Genomic DNA, 7,021 nt, shown 5'->3' with positions numbered 1-7,021 from the left:
CAATAGTTTACCATCTAGGTTGTCTACCTGGTGGTAATACAGTCTGCTACCATTCTCTATAGTTTCCCATCTAGGTTGTCTATATGGTAATACAGTCTGCTACCATTCTCTATAGTTTCCCATCTAGGTTGTCTATACCTGGTGGTAATACAGTCTGCTACCATTCTCCAATAGTTTACCATCTAGGTTGTCTATATGGTAATACAGTCTGCTACCATTCTCTATAGTTTACCATCTAGGTTGTCTATACCTGGTGGTAATACAGTCTGCTACCATTATCTATAGTTTCCCATCTAGGTTGTCTATATGGTAATACAGACTGCTACCATTATCTATAGTTTCCCATCTAGGTTGTCTATACCTGGTGGTAATACAGTCTGCTACCATTCTCTATAGTTTACCATCTAGGTTGTCTATACCTGGTGGTAATACAGTCTGCTACCATTCTCTATAGTTTACCATCTAGGTTGTCTATACCTGGTGGTAATACAGTCTGCTACCATTCTCTATAGTTTACCATCTAGGTTGTCTATACCTGGTGGTAATACAGTCTGCTACCATTCTCCAATAGTTTACCATCTAGGTTGTCTATACCTGGTGGTAATACAGTCTGCTACCATTCTCTATAGTTTACCATCTAGGTTGTCTATATGGTAATACAGTCTGCTACCATTATCTATAGTTTACCATCTAGGTTGTCTATATGGTAATACAGTCTACCATTCTCTATAGTTTACCATCTAGGTTGTCTATACCTGCTGGCTTTTCCTTATTGATGGATAACAATAGTTTTTCCACCTCTCCCACACTAACTTGACCAAATTCAAAACAGCGATCCTTCTCTTTCATTATTAGATATTTTATACAAAACTATGATGGTTCGCTGTTCAGTGTTGTCATTTCACTTCTCAGTTTGTCCACTTTACCAGTGGAATAGTCAATGAAATGATTGGCCATAGCCAAAGGTTTTGTTGTAATAATTTAAGGTACTCCGAAGTACACTGCTCAAATAAATAATGGGAACACTTAAACAACACATCCTAGATCTGAATGAATGAAATAATCTTATTAAATACTTTTTTCTTTACATAGTTGAGTGTGCTGACAACAAAATCACACAAAAATAATCAATGGAAATCCAATTTATCAACCCATGGAGGTCTGGATTTGGAGTCACACTCAAAATTAAAGTGGAAAACCACACTACAGGCTGATCCAACTTTGATGTAATGTCCTTAAAACAAGTCAAAATGAGGCTCAGTAGTGTGTGTGGCCTCCACGTGCCGGTATGACCTCCCTACAACGCCTGGGCATGCTCCTGATGAGGTGGGGGATGGTCTCCTGAGGGATCTCCTCCCAGACCTGGACTAAAGCATCCGCCAACTCCTGGACAGTCTGTGGTACAACGTGGCGTTGGTGGATGGAGCGAGACATGATTTCTCAGATGTGCTCAATTGGATTCAGGTCTGGGGAACGGGCGGGCCAGTCCATAGCATCAATGCCTTCCTCTTGCAGGAACTGCTGACACACTCCAGCCACATGAGGTCTAGCATTGTCTTGCATTAGGAGGAACCCAGGGCCAACCGCACCAGCATATGGTCTCACAAGGGGTCTGAGGATCTCATCTCGGTACCTAATGGCAGTCAGGCTACCTCTGGCGAGCACATGGAGGGCTGTGCGGCCCCCAAAGAAATGCCACCCCACACCATGACTGACCCACCGCCAATCCGGTCATGCTGGAGGATGTTGCAGGCAGCAGAACGTTCTCCACGGCGTCTCCAGACTCTGTCACGTCTGTCACATGTGCTCAGTGTGAACCTGCTTTCATCTGTGAAGAGCACAGGGCGCCAGTGGCGAATTTGCCAATCTTGGTGTTCTCTGGCAAATGCCAAACATCCTGCACGGTGTTGGGCTGTAAGCACAACCCCCACCTGTGGACGTCGGGCCCTCATACCACCCTCATGGAGTCTGTTTCTGACCATTTGAGCAGACACATGCACATTTGTTGCCTGCTGGAGGTCATTTTGCAGGGCTCTGGCAGTGCTTCTCCTGCTCCTCCTTGCACAAAGGCGGAGGTAGCGGTCCTGCTGCTGGGTTGTTGCCCTCCTATGGCCTCCTCCACGTCTCCTGATGTACTGGCCTGTCTCCTGGTAGCGCCTCCATGCTCTGGACACTACGCTGACAGACACAGCAAACCTTCTTGCCACAGCTCGCATTGATGTGCCATCCTGGATGAGCTGCATGATCTGAGCCACTTGTGTGGGTTGTAGACTCCGTCTCATGCTACCACTAGAGTGAAAGCACTGCCAGCATTCAAAAGTGACCAAAACATCAGCCAGGAAGCATAGGAACTGAGAAGTGGTCTGTGGTCACCACCTGCCGAACCACTCCTTTATTGGGGGTGTCTTGCTTATTGCCTATAATTTCCACCTGTTGTCTATTCCATTTGCACAACAGCATGTGAAATTTATTGTCAATCAGTGTTGCTTCCTAAGTGGACAGTTTGATTTCACAGAAGTGTGATTGACTTGGAGTTACATTGTGTTGTTTAAGTGTTCCCTTTATTTTTTTGAGCAGTGTATTTTCCCATTGTGTTTTATATAATTTATCATTATTTAGTCATATTTCTTGTTCTTTTTGTGATTTTTTTTTTTTGTTGTTTACATTTCTCAATTTACTGTATGTCAATCAATCAGCTGAGCAGCCTAACTTGTTTTCCATCTCTTTTGCATAATTTATTTGAACAATTGTTTTGATTTTTAGAAGCTTCCTCTTGAGAGTACTAGTTGCTAATCGGTATTTTTTGTTGTTCTGATCGGCGATAGACACATGGAGACAAAATACATGTGTGTGTGTTGACTGTGTTGACTGTGTTAACTATGTTGACTGTTTTTACTGTGCTGACTGTGATGTCTATGCTGACTGTGTGGACTGTGTTGACTGTGTTAACTATGTTGACTGTTTTTACTGTGCTGACTGTGTTAACTATGTTGACTGTTTTTACTGTGCTGACTGTGTTAACTATGTTGACTGTTTTTACTGTGCTGACTGTGATGTCTATGCTGACTGTGTGGACTGTGTTGAGTGTTGACTGTGCTTTTTGGTTCAGAGTATGCAGAAGCGGAGGCCCACAGTGAAGGCCTGCTGGCAGACAGTGATATAGTGGTTGCCAAGGAAACGGTGCCATCCCAGAGGCTAGAGCCAGGTGGAGGTCACAACCAGCACCAAGGCCAATCAATCACTACCATCCACAGCCAGGGGCACCAAGGGCACCAAGCCCAGGGGCACCAAGGGCACCACCAAGCCCAGGGGCACCAAGCCCAGGGGCACCCAGCTAAGGGGCACCCAGCTCAGGGGCACCAAGGGCACCACCAAGCCCAGGGGCACCAAGCCCAGGGGCACCAAGGGCACCACCAAGCCCAGGGGCACCAAGCCCAGGGGCACCCAGCTCAGGGGCACCCAGCCCAGGGGCACCAAGGGCACCACCAAGCCCAGGGGCACCAAGGGCACCAAGCCCAGGGGCACCAAGGGCACCACCAAGCCCAGGGGCACCAAGCCCAGGGGCACCCAGCTCAGGGGCACCCAGCTCAGGGGCACCAAGGGCACCACCAAGCCCAGGGGCACCAAGCCCAGGGGCACCAAGGGCACCACCAAGCCCAGGGGCACCAAGCCCAGGGGCACCCAGCTCAGGGGCACCCAGCCCAGGGGCACCAAGGGCACCACCAAGCCCAGGGGCACCAAGGGCACCACCAAGCCCAGGGGCACCAAGCCCAAGGGCAGGGCCAGGTCTCCACCATCACCACCATCTCCCTGGAGGAGCAGAAAGTGCTGCTGTCCCTGAATCGACTCAACCATCGGCTGCAATGTGAGTACAACCCTGCAATGATCCCAACTTTGATCAAGCTGTTACTGCCAGTGTCTATGGACCCTAAGTAGAGCTCAGAGTTTTCCAGTGGTCACTTCTCCACCCGCTACTCGCTCTCTGACATGATATTGTGATACATTGCAGATGTGCAGGCATTTGCTGGAGGCAACCCTGCCGTTAAAGCTTTCTCACGTGGCGAAGCGCCCTTTGTGAGTATCTCAGTGGTTTTGAAAGAATCATGTTTGTACCAACACTTGGATTGATTGAATTAATTTGTACGTGATCGTTGATTTTGAGTGTTGTTAAATATGACCGTTTCCTGTCTCCTCCCAGACGGAGGAAGGGACGGGTGCTGCCCATCGAAAGCACCGCACGGTCTCCACCAACAACCGCCCAAGAACCCAGAGGAGATTCTGACACAACGGTCCAACAACGTTCCAATATGGCCGCCTGAATGTCACTTTGTCTGCTTGTGCGTTACTCCAACCTTATACACTGCTGTATTAACAAAATGACTTTATAATAACCCTCCTCGAGTTTCAGCACCACCACTAACTCTCTCTGCTGGGACCTGGGGCTGGGAATAAGTCTATTATCAAATTACAGTACTTATATTGACTTATTTACAAATTATAGCTCCGGTCTTATATACAGTCAGGCTTTGCTATTTGGTTTGGCCTTTAATTGATAGAGATTATTTTTGTATGAAATAAATATATTTATTTTCCCTGGAAAATTGTGCGATGTATATAATGTATTGTACACGATGATACCAATACGATTGTATACTGATGTGTGGCAGTGTTTTAAGCTAATCTTGATAATGATGAAGAAAATAAAGTCACCCTGTCCTCAAAGTTTTGTTTCGTTCTGTTTCTGAAGGTGACGTAGACGCTGTTTGTTGTAGATGTGAAATCCTTCATACGATGCAACGTCAACGGTCTTTTCAATACCATTCAATTCAACTTGATCATAGGTGTGTGTGTGTGTGTGTGTGTGTTAACTGTTGTTGGAATGGCAGTTGAGTGAGATTAAGTGTGTACAACTTGTACAACAGACTCACTCCACTGGCCCAACAAGGTCAACAAGGGTTTGTACAGAAACAACAGATCACGTTCTTTTTGCTCAGTAGAAAAAGCACTATTACTATAAAATGTAAATGCTGTTTCTAAACTATTACTCCTACTGTAACATGTTTAAACAGTTTCAAACAATGGTTTATTACTGTTTTATTAATGATACCTAAACACATTTTAACTTGTAAACGTACTGTCTATAAACTTCCTAATGTGAAGCATTACCAAACATTCTGTATTAAGGGGAACAGCAATCAGTGATTTAAGTCTTTCTCCAGTCAGCTTCCTGCGAACACTTCTCCCTCTGTCTCCAGTCAGCTTGCTGTGAACACTTCTCCCTCTGCCTCCAGTCACTTCTCCCTCTGTCTCCAGTCAGCTTGCTGTGAACACTTCTCCCTCTGTCTCCAGTCAGCTTGCTGCGAACACTTCTCCCTCTGCCTCCAGTCACTTCTCCCTCTGTCTCCAGTCAGCTTGCTGCGAACACTTCTCCCTCTGCCTCCAGTCAGCTTGCTGCGAACACTTCTCCCTCTGTCTCCAGTCAGCTTGCTGCGAACACTTCTCCCTCTGTCTCCAGTCAGCTCCCTCTGTCTTCAGTCAGCTTGCTGCGAACACTTCTCCCTCTGTCTCCAGTCACTTCTCCCTCTGTCTCCAGTCAGCTTGCTGTGAACACTTCTCCCTCTGTCTCCAGTCAGCTTGCTGCGAACACTTCTCCCTCTGTCTCCAGTCAGCTTGCTGTGAACACTTCTCCCTCTGTCTCCAGTCAGCTCCCTCTGTCTTCAGTCAGCTTGCTGTGAACACTTCTCCCTCTGTCTCCAGTCAGCTTGCTGTGAACACTTCTCCCTCTGTCTCCAGTCAGCTTGCTGCGAACACTTCTCCCTCTGTCTCCAGTCAGCTTGCTGTGAACACTTCTCCCTCTGTCTCCAGTCAGCTCCCTCTGTCTTCAGTCAGCTTGCTGTGAACACTTCTCCCTCTGTCTCCAGTCAGCTTGCTGTGAACACTTCTCCCTCTGTCTCCAGTCAGCTTGCTGTGACTTGTCTGAGGCGGAGACACAAGCAGCACACATCAGGCAAGAATTGTTCTATTTCAGATGTGACGAAACGTTTCTGGGCAGCACACCCACCAAACAGGTTTATATAACTTGGGCTATTACACGTGTTTCTCTCTTAACATCTTCTCAGAGAGGACTGTTTTAAGATGCTTTTAAGTATTATATATTTAACAAACGTAAGTAAATCATTGAATACATCTTTTTTTGTTTGATATTTATTGGGTTTCTTTAGTTTGTTTTGCAGTCCTCTACATGGACTTTACAGTATTCTCACCCTTTGACCTCCTAATGACAGGTTGTTTTTGAGGTACTAATATGTCAGGTCGTCGTGTCTGTTGTGGTGGAGTAGAGTCTGATCAATGTATTCTCCCACCAATCAGCTGCTGCACATCAAAAGAGTGAACAGATCAGAGAAAGTTCTGGTTCACCGGGGTTACTAGAGGAAGGGATGGTAGTATACATGGCGGTTCTGCTCGTTTTTCAACCACTACGCAAATTGCTTGTTAACAAACTATAGTTTTGGCAAGTCGGACATCATCTACTTTGTGCATGACACAAGTCATTTTTCCAACAATTCTTTTACAGACAGATTATTTCAATTATAATTCACTGTATCACAATTCCAGTAGGTCAGATGTTTACATACACTAAGTTGACTGTGCCTTTAAACAGCTTGGAAAATTCCAGAAAAGGATGTCATGGCTTTAGAAGCTTCTGTTGGGCTAATTGACATCATTTGAGTCAATTGGAGGTGTACCTGTGGGTGTATTTCAAGGCCTACCTTCAAACTCAGTGCCTCTTTGCTTGACATCATGGGGAAATCAAAAGAAATCAGCCAAGACCTCAGAAAAAAAGTCTGGTCCACCCTTGGGAGCAATTTACAAACGCCTGAACGTTCCACGTTCATCTGTACAAACAATAGTGCGCAAGTATAAACACCATGGGACCACGCAGCCGTCATACCGCTCAGGAAGGAGACGCATTCTGTCTCCTAGAAATGAACTTACTTTGGTGCGAAAAGTGCTAATCAAC

General features: G+C 46.1%; 1 long non-coding RNA gene across 1 annotated transcript; it reads left to right on the top strand.

Moving 5' to 3' along the window:
- Window positions 1-3,677: 3,677 nt before the first annotated feature.
- LOC115163996 (uncharacterized) lies at window positions 3,678-4,722 on the top strand. The gene is made up of 3 exons (XR_003869857.1): window positions 3,678-3,865; window positions 4,010-4,074; window positions 4,199-4,722. It is a non-coding gene; the product is annotated as an uncharacterized LOC115163996 (long non-coding RNA).
- Window positions 4,723-7,021: the final 2,299 nt, after the last annotated feature.

This window comes from Salmo trutta, chromosome 26 (assembly GCF_901001165.1).
Source record: "Salmo trutta chromosome 26, fSalTru1.1, whole genome shotgun sequence".
In the NCBI taxonomy this organism is placed as follows: Eukaryota; Metazoa; Chordata; class Actinopteri; order Salmoniformes; family Salmonidae; genus Salmo; species Salmo trutta.
The sequence above is the reverse complement of the archived record's forward strand: the minus strand, read 5'-3'. Positions and strand labels throughout refer to the sequence as shown.